Raw genomic sequence first — 15,763 nt, forward strand, 5'->3', positions numbered from 1 at the left:
TATGAATAGAAGAACACTGCCAGACATTACACAGAGATAGTTGTGTATAATCCACAGTTAAAACTCTCAAGATTTTCTGAAAAACACATAAACAACCAGAATTGTTTTTGTTTATAATACCCCATTTGGTCTGCTCAAGGACAGAATATTCTTACTCCTGCCAGCTTCTAATTAATCACTTTATCTCCAAAGTGTTCTCAAGTTGTCCTATTATAATTTGTTTATAACTTTGGTCCTTGGCTCTGTTTACCAGCCCATTCCTTCATATATGGGTGAACCATTTACATGAAAAACAAATGGCATACCAAATAATTAGCTAAATGCTTCTAAGACATTTTTGACAATGAGCCAAATTGTATTTTTATTTTATTTTATTTTATTTTTTTTGAGATGGAGTTTCACTCTTGTTACCCAGGCTGGAGTGCAATGGCACGATCTCGGCTCACCGCAACCTCCGCCTCCTGGGTTCAGGCAATTCTCCTGCCTCGGCCTCCTGAGTAGCTGGGATTACAGGCATGCGCCACCATGCCCAGCTAATTTTTGTATTTTTAGTAGAGACAGGTTTTCACCATGTTGACCAGGATGGTCTCGATCTCTTGACCTTGTGATCCACCCGTCTCGGCCTCCCAAAGTGCTGGGATTACAGGCTTGAGCCACCGCGCCCGGCCGCCAACTTGTATTTTTCCTTGTCTTCTCTTTCCTATTTCTCTTTTTCGACTAACTATCCAACAGTTATTCAACAAATATGCTTTGAGTAAAACAATATGCCAGTCATTCTTATAAGTTATTGGTTATATAATCGAGAAATAAAACAGCATAGTTCATACATTCATAGTATTTACAGTTTTACGAGGGAGATAGAATTAACCAAATAAATAGATAATTACAAATTGTTACAAGTTCTGTGAGAAGAAAAACAAAAAAACATTGTGCTATAGGAGAGAGCAACATATAGCATAATTTAGATTGAGAATGTCAAGGAAGATTCCTCTGAGAATGTGATGGTTAAAAAAAGAATGAATGACAGAGAGAAATGAGCTTGGTAAAAAGTAAGAAAAAGACTGCTCCAGGCGGGAAAAACAGCATTCTGAAAGGCCCAGGGAGGAAATTCAAGATCAGAGCAGTGGTTTCTAAATTCCAAACTGACCGGGCATCCCACCAATTTTTTAAAAATTTCTCACAGTTCTTGAACTATATTTATTTGGTTACTTTTATACCGTATATACTATGGTATGAATACATTATGTACATTATAAAACATACACAAAAATGTGAACGTCTCAAAGAATACTTTGAGATAAGTTGGAAGTGTCCAAGATAGTCCATTGTTTAAAAAAATGGACTTATCTCAAAGTGTCCATCTTGGACACTTCCAACTTCAGAGACTCCTGAATGAGTGGAACTGACGGACCAATGTGGCTGAAGCTTAGGATGTGATAATATTAAACAGAGAAATGACATGATGTACCTTACATGTAAAAGTACCAGCCTGGTTCTTGTATAGGTAAGTGGAATAAGCCTTATAAACTAATGATATAGTTACACAATTGGTCGAGAGTTAAATCTGTACACCACACCTCAGTTATGATCTGGAGTCCCCCATTGAGTTGGAGACTGATACTGAAACTTTCCATTTAAAAGTAATTCAAGAACCTACAAGCAATGTACTCCATAGCCATGAGCACAAATGATACCCACATCTTGATTTCTAAATACCATCATTCACTAAAAGAAACAGGGATCCTTGGAAAAATGACTCCAGGTCAGCAGCAGGGAAAGTACTAGGTAAACCTGGAACATCTTGATGTGTCAGAAAACAGAGAAGAGCTCAGACTAATTAGATCACATCAAAAGGACAGAGAAGCCAGCTTGAAGTGATTGTCCACTGATCAAACATATGAAGAGCTGAGCCTCAGAAAATTAACTATTATAATGGATCATAATACATTGAATAAAATAAAATGTATGAGCCCATAGTGATAATCAAAAGAGAAAATATTAACTAAATATTAATGAGGTAATAAATGTAGAATAATTGATAGAATTACAAAGTCATCATTTTGCAATGCTGGATGTAATAACTATGAAATCAATGGAAGCCAAAACCATTGCATAAGAGGTTGTTGGGAATATGACATTCATATGGTCTCAAAATATTACCTCAGATGTTAGTCATTATTTTTTTTCAGAGTGCTAAGGCTTTATTACAAATGGAGTTTACACTAGAGGGGCCCTTCTCCAATCTTTCTTCCATACCCCCTTATCTCTCAAAGACATTTTTCTGGGGAAGGTCAGTAGGCCATTAGGGAAATCTGGAGAATGAAAAGGAACACTGCTTTTGCCAAAGTCCTCTGAAAGAACCGCTGAGTCCTTCTGGCTCCAGTTGAGAATCTGGACCTTGAAAATGAAAGCTGAACCTCTTCCACTGGGAGAGGATGCTCACTGATGCTGTAGATCCTCTGACACTTAGTAATACCTTCTCTCTGGACTTCAATTTTGCGTTGATCACTCACAGCCATCACTGTGATGTTTCCTTGAACAAAGAACTGTACTGAGACCACCTCTGCTGTGACTTATGGCAAGTATATGAATGCTTATTTCTAAATTACCCTTTATATCTCCTCAGCATCACTAAGGAACCCTAGATCTCTTCCATAATATGCACCAGTCACTGTTCTGCCACCATTTTCATTCTACTGTGGTCACCTTACATTGACGCGGGGTGTCTTCTCAGAGGCTTCCAACCTCTCCACTACTGATGTTCCAAAGTTCCCCCAAAACTATGAATTCTCTGAGTTGCACTGTGAGTAAAGGGCACTGCATCATCTCCCACTCACTTGTCTCCCATACACACCCCTTTACACCTCACCTAGCATTTCCTACTTTTCATATGGTGGGACTTCCCTTCTATCATATCCTCCATGCTTTCTACACTATCGCTTGTTGTAATATTCTGATTCCAAAGAAATAAATTTTCCTTTTTGTTTATAAAGGGCTACTTTTGGAATTTAGAAGCCAGAAACTTTTTTCCCCTTTCAAAAATCCTGGGTTTCATGACAATTTGTCTCCGAATGGGCACAAAAAAATTGGCCTTGAGATTCAAAAGAAAGATCCCTTTTCTCTAGGTGGATTATGCCTTTCCAGAAGTAACGAATATCACTAATTTAAGGTGTAATTAGCCACAGGGGCAAAGGGTTTATTAGGAATTACATATTTATTGGTTTCACTGGCCAAAAGTACTGTCTTCGTTAGGGTTACCAAAGCATATTGAATCAGAAAATCTAAATTCTGGTTGCAACTTGTTAAATGATACACTGTGACTTTTGACAACTTCCATAATAAAAAATAATAGCATCAGCAATTTTTGAGCCCCTATATGGGCCAGTGAAACTGGACTATCAGTGATGCTGGGTCTCTTATTTATTTTCCGGTACTCTTGTCTATTTATTTCTGTTCCTCTACTCCCCCAGTTACTATCCTAAATCTTCACCATTCCCCTCACCTGCATTGCCTTCTAACCCACCATTCTTCATTCCCCTAAGTCTTCCCATGTGAGAAAATGTAAGCTTCTGTAGTTTAAACAGTTGTTGCATTTACTGACATTTGCAGTCACTTTACTAACTGGTACACCAAGGTGAGTCCAGATATGGTGGCAAAAAGTTAAGAAAGTTTCTGTCTTATGGTTTCTAATTTTTCTTTGAAGTAGGGCATATAGTTATCTAATTTTTCTTTGAAGTAGGGCATATAGTTTGAGGAAGCAGGTTGTGGGGAAAAACATCTGAGAAAACCAGAAATGATTTTAGATGCCTACTGTGGAGAATGAGGGAAAGGAACAATTAAGAAAACATTGAAAGAATCCTAGTCACTGTTAAGGTTAAGATGCAGTGGATTTATTTAGACTGGAATCAAATCTGAAATTATTTTATTTTGCTCAGTCAATGTAAAGAACCAGAGAAGGTGAGTGATCAGATTCATCTAGATGTGCGTTTTGTAAGAAAGATTTGAGGACAAGGCACAAGAGTTGAAGGGATTGACAAGAAACAAGAAGTAGTGTGTTATGGAATCCAGCCAGAATTAACAAGGATGTGAGGAAGGGAGGAGGCTGACCATCTTTCTCTCCTGCTAATATCCTGCACTGGGGTTCCATTGCTCACAGAAAAAACAGTTCAAATACTCAAGATGCCTGCACAGGAATGATCTGACTCATGACTCTTTCCAGCTTCCTCTTGTGTTGCTCTTCCCATTGTTCTCTATACTCAAGCTGTGCACACAGGGGGCTGCAAGAAAGTAAGCCAAATATATAGTTTTTGATGAATTCTATTTGCTTTCTTTTCCATGTGCTTCCCCTCATCCCCTCAGCCTGGCTTTTTTAGCCAAAGCATTCTTGCTTCCCTGAGTTTATTTTTCATTAGTCTGGTCCCTTCTCTCTGTTAACTAGCAACACTACTTTTAATTTTTATTTATTTATTTATTTTTTTGGTGCCAAAATGAAAGCTTTAATGAGTGTTACTCCTAGACAGTTACGTCTCAGCTGTTGCCAGCCTCCACTGTCCCAGCTCTCTTAGCTGGACGACAGGTGAGCTAGTTGCTGAGGGGTAGGGATGCAAAAGGAGGTACAGGAAGCCCCCGATGGCGCTGGGCTCCTGGAGTGTGGTGCTCGGTGGGGGGCATGGGCTTTAGGCCGGGCCCCTCTTCAGGCATTCCTAACAAAGCCACCAGGGGCTCCAGGGGCATGGGGGTTCTCATGGGCACAGGGTGAGTGCGTTCATGCTTGCACGGGTCACTGGCACTCAAGTAGGTTTCTTCTCCCTGAAACCTACTTCATCTCCCTGACTCCATTCTTTCACCTCTCTAATCCATCTTCACATTGGTGCCTTGGTTATCTTCCTAGTTCACAGAGCAAAGCATATTGTTCTGTTCTCAAAGCTTATTACAGCACGAGCTTCCTATGTCACATAAAGTCCTCTACTGTCTGGCAACAGATCACCTTCCCAGCCTCCTCTCTTCTCTCTGCCCTCAACATTCTATGTTCTAGGCACACTGGATTCTTTATAATTCCTTAAACATGTTCATATGGGTTTGCTTTTGTTCACTTTGTTTCCTCACTTTCCATCTCCACCTTTTAAAGTCATAGTGATCCCTTGAGTCACAAATGGTAGTCATTTTCTGCTGAGAAGTATTGGCTCCTTTTGTACATTACCGTAACATATCGGTTGTACCTTTATCATTAAGATTTACTCCATTTACATTATATCCTGATTACCTGTGTGGCTGTCTGTCTCTGTATCAAACTAAAAGCTCCATTTGAGTTGAGATTCTGTCAGTCATTGTAATAGGAACTTACTTCCTAGTTCAGTGGTAAGTAATCCTTGACAAGAGCAGTAAGGGATAGGATTGAAAAAGTGTTTAGGGATCCAGTTAGGGAGCCTCTGAACGTATAACAACGAAAGGGGCTAGGAGTGGTGGCTCACACCTGTAATTTTAGCATTTTAGGAGGGCAAGGTGGGAGGATCACCTGAGGCCAGGAGTTCAAAACCCAGACTAGGCAACATAGCAAGACCTTGGCCGTACCCAAAAAAAAAAAAAAAAAAATTAATAGCCAGGCATGGTGGCACACACCTGTAGTCCCAGCTACTTAGAAGGCTGAAGCAGGAGGATTGCTTAAAACCAAAATTCCAAGGCTACAGTGAGTTATGATCACGCCACCACACTGCACCCTGGCAGTGGACTTATTTAGTGCAAGACCACATCACTATTAAAAAAAAATTAAAGAAGAAAGGAAATTAGTAGATAACAAATATTTAATAAATACTTTTTAAATTGAAGAGCTGTTAATAACCCAAATCTCTTTTTTCTTCATTTGACAGATTCTAAGTTTTCCCATTTGCACAGGAAAGGAAACTCTTCCTTTATTCTTTGGAATATTATTCAAAATTCAACTTTTCATTAATTCAACTTTTCTTGAGCATTCTACTATGAGTTGAAAGAAAATTTATAGCCCATCTAATTCAATTTTCTCAGTTTATAAGGAAATTGAGGCTCAGCAAGTTGAAATGATTTGGCATAGGCCTTACAGCTAATACATGGCAAAAGAAATAACTAGAAGCTAGTTCTTGCCTTGCCTTCTAACCCACAGCTTCCTAATTTTACAAAATTCTTACAAATTTAAGTTGGTGACAGGCAGACTGATGGCACCCTAGAAACCTATGCAGAAAAAAGAGTCTAATTACCAAATTCAAAACTTTAGGATATGAAAGAAGTTTCCCTGTACCTCGGGCTATCATTGCTTTACATCTGATTTTATAAAACCTTCCAAACCTGTTTCACTGCTTACATAGTTCCCTCTCTGCAAATTCATTTCACATATCTTTATCAGACCACATGCTAGCTCCCAAGCCTAAAATGAATGTTTCATTTCATCAGCCACCTATTTAAAAATCCTGTCTACTCTCCATTGATTACAGAATAGAATATTGATTACAGGATAAAAGACAGGTCTAGATTCAAATCATGCCTCTTTCTTGTCTCTTTCTTCCATAAGCTATGTTTCAAGCAAATCACTTAAACATTATCACTTTCAATGTCTACAGCTGACAAATGGGAATAAGAGAGCTTAAGGGCTAGATATTGAATATCAGCCAAATATTTTAAAATATCCTTCCCACATAACTTAATTATGTGAATAGCAAATGGGAAAAATTAAAGCATCCATAAAAATAGCATTCAAACAAGGGAGAAGTTCCTGTTATAACATTAAATTATTATTAACACTAACATAAAGTTAAAACATTAAAAAAATCGCATTCAAACAAGGGACAGGGTCCTGTTATAACATTCAAAAATTTGTAACTATCAAGGAAAGACCAGGAGTTTTACAAGAATTTAAAGAACAAAGCTTAGAACACTATGGCAAACCTCTTAATGTCGTCCTCAAACAAGCACTCTGTAGGGAAGGTGAGCAAACAAAATTTTGAAAAGTATAACTAACCACCCCTACACTATAAAATGGGGAAAAGTAGCTTTAGATGAGATATAAGTAACCCTTAGAGGAGACAAAGAATTTTGCAAGGGAGAAAAAGTCCCGTCTCAACAAGTTGCATGTTCTACAAGAAAAGGGAACTATTGGGAATCTCCCTTTTGGCATCTTTCAGTTGGGAGAAAATGGAGAGGATGGCAGAACAATCATAAACACCCATAGTTAATTATCTCCAACAATAAATAGTGATATCACAGAAAGGAAGAAAAAATAGAAAATAATTAGGAGAAGAGTCTCTGAGGGAGAGAAAGTGGAGAAGAGGCATGTATGGTGCCTGAAGGGAAGAAACCTATGTGTATATTATCGATACAAAGGCAAAACTCCCTATGTTGTTTATTCTTTTTCCCCAGAGGATGAGAGAGAGAAGCTTGAGAGGAAGAGAAATTGCTGCTGAGGAGAAATGGGTAAAAATGGAGAAGGAAACATAAAAAAGCTAATGACATTGAAGTAGAGAACTCAACGAATAAAACCAAATTCTAGATCATTTCTTTAAAGAAACAAAGAATCTGGGCTCCATGATGCTTAGAAGAAATAATCCAAAGCCCAGGAATACTTCTCAGTGTAATGAAGATAAACTCCAACAGATTTAGACTTTAGCACAGAAAACATTCCAGAAGAGAGGAGAGTGTGGGTCCTTTTCCAACTGTACACGGGCATAGTTGAGATCTTTCTTCCTCCTTGAATCTAAGGTAAGAGGAAACCAAGTGGAATTCACTCACAGTATAGCACAGCAAAGAGAAGGCCTACACAAAGCTGCTGTATTATAAAAGATAAAAAGAAGGAACACAATAACTTTGCAAACACATTATCAGCAAAAATAAATAACATAGGAGAAAGAAGAATACAGATGAAAAAACCATGCTGGAAGTAAGCAGAACCTCACAAAGAAAGAATTTCTAGCAAGTGCTTCATGATATAAAAGTTAATGAGATCATAAAATCAATTTTTAAAGAAATAAGGTATAAAGCAGTATTGAAGATGAAAAGGAGGAATGCAAAGCTGAGAAAACAAACAGAGAACCACACAACAGCATTAAAAGCAAATTAGAAAAGCACAAGCTACACCTCTATTGAATATAATTTCAAACTCCAAATTCAAATGTAAATTTCTTCTATCCCCAGACTATGTAAGTAGGAGGTAAAATTAGCTTTTCTCTTCCTAGCTCCATCCCCACAGTTTGCTCGTCACTGTTTCTGATACCTGTGGGTAGGAGGGTAAGTGTTGGGGAAATGCAGCACAGCTTTTGTGACAGCTACAGTTGTAATCTACCTGCAAGGCTCTCTGGGTGGCAGAAGTACAATTTCTGACTCTGTGGGGTGCCTTTGTGGGTTTCTTGTCAATCCCAGCCAGTTGGCTTGTCTGCTTCTTTTCTGTCTGCCTGCTGGATTTCCGGAGTCCACTCCCTGTTCATGTCCTTCAGGCAGTATGCTTGGTTAGAATCATTTCCACCGGGTCCTTATGAAGTCTCAGAAACATTTACCATGAGTCTGCCACATGAGGAAGTACAGCCCAGTCACAAAGCAGCTACTTGTGTGTTCAGCCACCAGACTGGGCAGTTCCAGCCACAGCATCTCAGCTTTAGAATATTCACTGGTAAGATGCTCAAGTTCTGGAAAAATGCAAAAGCTCTCCAGGTGGCCTTCTAGAAAAGCATCTCCTTAACTTGAAGAGAGAGGATTGTGCATCTACCACATTCTGCCTTTTTTTCACTACTACTGTTATTATTATGGGGCTATCTGACTGGTCCATATTCAAAGACAGGTGAAAAGACAATTTGGCCTCTATAGAAGGTTGCTTTTACCTATGTACTCCCAAAGCAGTAAATGAACTGCCATTGATAAAATAAGAAGAGATCAGTGGACACAACTCCCCATGCTTTGTGTGTATTTTACAGAAGTGTACCTGAAGTTCAGAGGAATTGGCAACCTGCCAATTTTCCAGGTCAGAGAACGACATAGACTCACTGTCTTTCAGGTCCCCAGCTATGTCAATACTCAGAAACAACTTAGAACACCAACAGAAAGCACTAAGTTGGCTATGCAGGGAGCCATATTCTTTAGGATCTGAGATTCTTGCAGGACCAGCACTGAGGCAATTTCCACTTCTCTGAACATGCTCTGCAGTGTCTTTTCAGGGGATTTGTACCATCAAGGAATACATCCTTTCCTCCATCAGAGGCTGGTAGCTGGTACTTAAGGTGAGTGAAATGTAAAACACTGTCAATTCCTCACCAAATAAATCTCTTTCTCCTCAACCTCAACTCCTTATGTAGTCTAGAGAGGAGTGAATCACTGCAACCGGCTAGTTTAGAACCTTGATGAAAGTTCAACATGAACGGTCCGGTTTCTGGTTTCTGTCTTTAGAATGGGAAACATCTTGTTTTGTTGTTGACTTTTCCAACAGTGCATCTCGTTGTCTACCATATTTACCATATTCTTTCTTGTATTAGTACTGCTAGGGTATCTGTGACTTCTTTAAGGCAGAGACAGTACCACTTTTTTTTTTTAGATAGGGTCTGTCTCTATCACCTAGGCTGGAGTGCAGCAGCCTAATCTCATCTCACTGCCACCTCCAACTCCTAGGCTCAAGCCATCCTCCCACCTCTGTCTCCTGAGTAGCTGGGACTATGGGCATGCACCACCACACCTGGCTAATTTTGTATTTTTTGCAGAGATAAATTTTTGCCATGTTGCCCAGGCTGGTCTTGAGCTCCTGAGCTCAAGCAATCTGCTGGCCTCCGCCTCCCAAAGTGTTAGATTACAAGTGTGAGCCACCTTGCCTGGACAGTATCACTCATCCCTATTTTCTCTGCATTGCCTGGGCTCTCTAATGACAAATCATAAGCACTTGGGAATTTTTTTTTTTTTTTGAGACAAAATCTCACACTGGCACCCAAGCTGGAGTGCAATGGCGCAATCTTGGCTCTCAGCAACCTCTGCCTGCCAGGTTCAAGTGATTATCCTGCCTCAGCCTCCCAAAAAGCTAGGATTACAGGCACCCACCATCACGCCTGGCTAATTTTTTCTATTTTTAGTAGAGATGGGGTTTCACTGTTTTGGCCAGGCTGGTCTCAGACTTCTGACCTCATGATCTGCCCACCTTGGCCTCCCAAAGTGCTGGGATTACAGGCCTGAGCCACAGCGCCCCGCCAGGAAATTTAATTTTAAGGAGAAGCCAACTTTTCACTTCCTATGCACATATTACCCCCGCTTCAGTCCTGGATAAGGCTACCTTTTCCATAAAGAATTCCCTTCCGGGCTGGGCGCGGTGGCTCACGCCTGTAACACCAGCCCTTTGGGAAGCCGAGGCGGGCGAATCACGAGGTCAACAGATCAAGACCATCCTGGCCAACATAGTGAAATCCCGTCTCTACTAAAATATAAAATAAAAATTAGCTGGGTGTGGTGGCGCCTGTCTGTAGTCCCAGCTACTCCCGAGGCTGAGGCAGGAGAATTGCTTGAACCCAGGAGGCGGAGGTTGCAGTGAGCTGAGATTGTGCCACTGCACTCCAGCCTGGTGACAGAGCAAGACTCTATCTCAAAAAATAATAAAATAATAATAATTCCCTTCCATTTCAGCCCCATTAGTTTCTCTGTGTCTCTGAACTCTCAAACTCTGGTCATATGATGTTTATATCATCATGTAATTTTTTTTACCTTTCCTCTTCAATACGGATTTGAGCTTTTTACAGATGATCTTATACTTACTTCTTTAGAGACATCTTGACCAAATATTCAATAAATGTTGAAATAAATGCTGTGCTAAATCCGATTTTAAAAATCTCAGCTAGATGTATTTCAGAAGGAGCTACTTTTTTTTTTTTTGTTTGTGTTTTATATAACATTGAACTAAAAATAATTCAAACAAGGATCATCACGTTAGAGCAAAAAAGGACTTTAGAGATTACCAGTTCCATGCAGTTTACTCTGCTGTAACGTAGCGGCACATTACAAATGCTGCCTCCCTTCACCCTCTGCTGACCATTCAAGAAACTGCACCTTTTAAAATCTCATTGCAGAATGGCTATCATTTCTGTTTCCTCCAAGCTCCTGAAATTGTCTTTTAAAAGCCAGTTTTAAATGTGTTCTGTATAATGGCACTTGTTCACACTCCAGAAAAACTAAAACTCTATTACCCATAGGTAATATTTGAGCACTTGAGTTTTAGAGCCAAACTGACTAGGTTCATAAGTTAGTTCTTCCACTACTGGCTTGGACAAGTTACCTAACATCTCTGCTGATCAGTTTCTGATCTAAAATTAAAAATAATAATAATAATGATCTTTAAAAATTGCTGTGAATGTAGATGAATTAGTGTTTGTAAAACACTTAAAACAGTGCCTGAAAACAGCAAACCCTCATTATTCTTATTTGGTGGTGGTGGTAGATGTGATTAATAACTTTTATACCAATGACAAAAATTTCCTGTTTGTTCATTCTAATAGGCTAAATTCCTAGAATAGCTATGCACACACTCTAGTCTATTCATCTTTAAATCCCTAATTAAGCATCATGTCTCGAACATAATAATTACTCAACAAATGTTTGCTGCATAAAGTTTATAAATAATGTAATTATTTAAAATGCAGGCTCTGATTTATACTCAGTCCAAATCTTGACTCTGCCGTTTAGTAGCTATGAAACTTAACTTTGGGGTGAGGCATTATTTATATATTTATTTTTAACTTGTATAAATTTATGACTTACAAGTGCAAATTTGCAACATTCATAGATTGTATAATTTTAAAGTCAAGGCTTTAGGGTATCCATTACCTGAATAACATATGTTATTAATGGATAGGGTATTAATACATATGGGTATTAACATACCCATTAAGTAATTCCCCATCATCCACACCCCTGCCACACCCACCCCTTCACTCCTCTGAGTCTCCTTTACCTATCATTTTTACTCTCTCCATCCATGTGTACACTTTTTTAGCTCCCACTTACGAGTGAGAACATGTGATGTTTGGCTTTCTGTGTCTGACTTATGAAACTTAACTTTTTGAACTGTTACCATATACATAAAATGATGATAATTACAGCTTGCACTTCATAAGACTGTTATAAGAATTAAATTATTATATACATGAAAAGCACTTACAATAAGATCTGGCACAGAGTAAACAATAAATAAATATTAGATATTATTTCTAAAGATTTCCCAAAGTAATGTTTATAAAGTATGAGCAGACTTGTCAGAGCATCTACATACCTGAATTTGAATTCTGATTCTTTCATTTACTGGATATAGGGATTTAAACATGCTACTTAGCCTCTAAGCTCCAAATCCTGATTTAGAATTCAGATAATACTACTTCCTTTCTAAGTTTGTTTTAAGGATGAAATAAAATGGAGTGTATAAAACAACACTGTGCCTGAGGAACTGCAATCATTTAATAAAGGACTAGTTTTGTTTTGCTGATGCAATTCTTGATTTTATTATTAGCTTTGCCAATAACGAATTTTAATCCAGATAAGAAACAAAGAAACAAATAACGACAGTATAATGCAAGTAAATGTTGTGGAAATAATAAACTTAACAAATGCTTTGACAGTTTATGAGTAGGAATGATCAATGTGAGCTGCAGTCATAAAGAATACTTTCTGAAACAATAACATGTATATAAAAGGAAATAGAGAATAGGTACATATCCCAGGAAAAATGAAGTATGACCTCGGGAAAGATAAACAAAAGCACAAAAGCAGGAAGAACAAGGCTTATTTGAGCGATAGAGAAAATGGGTACAATTAGTAGATTTATTATAAAGTAATTCATCAAATTACTAATCTAGACCTGCACTGTCAAACATGGTAGCTGTCAGCTGTAACTATAGAGTTCTTGAAATAAGGCTAGTATAACTAAGGGAATGAATTTTTAATTTAACATAATTTTAAATAATTTAGATTTAGAAACTGAAACAGTTCATATGAGCCAGCAACTCCACTCCTTGGTATACATTCAAAATAATTAAAAGCAGAAACTCAAACTGATACTTGAACAAAAATGTTCATTGCAGCATTATTCATGGTAGCCAAAAGGTGGAAACAACCCAAGCATCCATCAGCATAAGAGTGGATAAGCAAAATGTGGTCGATACATACTATGGGATATAATCCAGCCATAAAAAGAAATGATTCTGACACATGCCACAACATTGATGAACCTTAAAAACATTATGCTGTGTGAAATAAGCCAGACCAAAATGACAAAAATTACACTGACATTTATCTAGAATAGTCAAAGTCATAGGGACAAGAAGTAGCATAGAAGTTACCAGAGGTTGGTGGAAGTGAGGAATGGAGAGTTATTGCTTAATAGGTACAAAGTTTCTGTTTGGGTGTTGAAGACATTTTGGAAATAATGGTATGGTTGTACAACATTGTAAATGTAGTTAATGACACTGAATTGCACACTGAAAAATGTTTAAAATGACAATATTTTGTTATATGTATTTTATTACATTAAGAAATTAAGCAGAATAAAATCTTTTTCTGGTAAACATATCTTCATTGTTTTGATGGCTCTACATTTTATTGTAATTGATTGTATAAGTTGTTAGAGGCTGTATAACAGTGTATATATCAAGTGCCTGTATAATTTCTATTTTTGTGTACAAACATATCACCAATTGTGATGGTGAATTTTATATGTTAATTTAACTGGGCCACAGAGTGCCCAGACATTTGGTCAAGTATTATTCCAGGTGTGTCTGTGAGGATGTTTCTAGATGATATTAACATTTAAATTGGCAGACCAAGTAAAGAAAACTGCCCTCCCTAAAGTGAGTGAACTTTATCCAACCATTTGATGACCTGAATATAACAAAAAGGCTATTGCTACCATGACTATAAGTAAGAGAGAATCCTTCCTGCCTGACTGTTTGAGCTGAGACATGAGCCTTCAGACTCAGACTGGAGCTAGAACACTGGCTCTCCTGGATCTCAAGCCGGCCCGCTACAGATCTTAGGACTTTGCTGCCACAACTGTGTGACTGTGTAAGCCAATTCCATATAATTAATCTCTCTCTCTTGCTCTCTCTATCTCTGCATATATATAAAATAGAAAGGGAGTAGAAGAGAGGAAGGTAGTATGGAGAAGAAAATAAGGTAAGAAAGCAAGAAAATCAAGAGCTACACTTGTGGATTTTTCTCCCAATAAGGAATGAAGAGCAAAGGGAGGGATGAAGAGAGATTTGGATGCAGTTTTACAATGGAAAATAGTGAAAGATCAACAGAATATAGGGAACAGGATTTAGCAGACCATAGACATGGATTATAAACTGAATCCCTACAGTTTTCTTGGAGATATGTAAAAGAGTAGAATTCCTCTTATTTAATAATTTTATTTTTATAGTACATATGCTTCCTAATATGTAACAATGTACAGATTGGATCAAGTATGGCTCTAGCATTTTATGATGGTTATGCAATACAAGAGGTTTATACAAAAAGCACAGAAGAGAAATTACGTAATTTGACAAGCAACTTTGGGAATGCCACCAAAGACCATGTGTTAGTCCATTTGTACATTGCTATAAAAGAATACCTGAGGTTGGGTAATTTATTAGAAAAGAAGTTTATTTTGGCCCACAGTTCACAGTCTTTACGGGAAGCATGGTGCTGGCATTGCTTAGCTTCTGGTGAGGACTTCAGGGAGCTTCCAATCATGGCAGAAGGTGACAGTAAGATAGTATGTCACACGGTGAGAGCGGAAGCAAGACAAAGGGAGCAAGAAAGCAAAGGGGGATATCCCAGATTCTTTTAAACAGCAATATCTGGCCAGATACACTGGCTCACACCTGTAATCCCAATACTTTGGGAGTCTGAGGCAGGTGGATGGCTTGAGCCCAGGAGTTTGAGAACCAGCCTGGAAAACATGGTAAAACTCCATCTCTACAAAAGAAAAAATACAAAAATACAAAAATTAGCCAGACATGGTGGTGGGTGCTATAGTCCTTGCTTCTCAGGAGGCTGTGGTGGGAGAATCACCTGAACCCTGAACCCAGGAGGTTGAAGCTGCAGTGAGCCATGATTATGCCACTGCACTCCAAACTGGGTGACAGAGTGAGACCTGTCTCAAAAATAAAAAAAAATAAACAAGATCTCATGTGAACTAACTGAGAACTAACTAACTAACTCACTCACTCAAACACAAGGAGATAACTCTAAGCCATTCATGAGAGATGCACCCCAATCATTCATTCAATCACCTCCCACCAGGCCTCACCTCCAACACTGGGAATTACATTACAACATGAGATTTGGAGGAGACAAACATACAAACCAGCCAGGCACGGTGGCTCACACCTGTAATCCCAGCACTTTTGGAGGCCAAGGCAGGTGAATCACAAGGTCAGGGGTTCAAGACCAGTCTGGCCAACATAGTGAAACCCTGTCTCTACTAAAACTACAAAAAATTAGCCCGGTGTGATGGTGTGTACCTGTAATCCCAGCTACTCAGGAGGCTGAGGCAGGAGAATTGCTGGAACTATGGAGTGGGGCAGGGGGCGGGGGTCAAGGTTGCAGTGAGTCAAGATCACACCATTGCACTCCAGTCTGGGCTACAGTGTGAGACTCCCTCTCAAAAAAAGAAACACATACCCAAAAAAACAAAACAACAACAAAATCTAAACCATATCAGGTGACATTTGTGCTGACTCCCAAAGGGTGAGTAACAATCAGATGAAGATTGAAGGGGTAGGGTGTTTCTTGCAGAGGGATC

Source organism: Saimiri boliviensis, chromosome 11, assembly GCF_048565385.1.
Source record: "Saimiri boliviensis isolate mSaiBol1 chromosome 11, mSaiBol1.pri, whole genome shotgun sequence".
NCBI lineage: Eukaryota > Metazoa > Chordata > Mammalia > Primates > Cebidae > Saimiri > Saimiri boliviensis.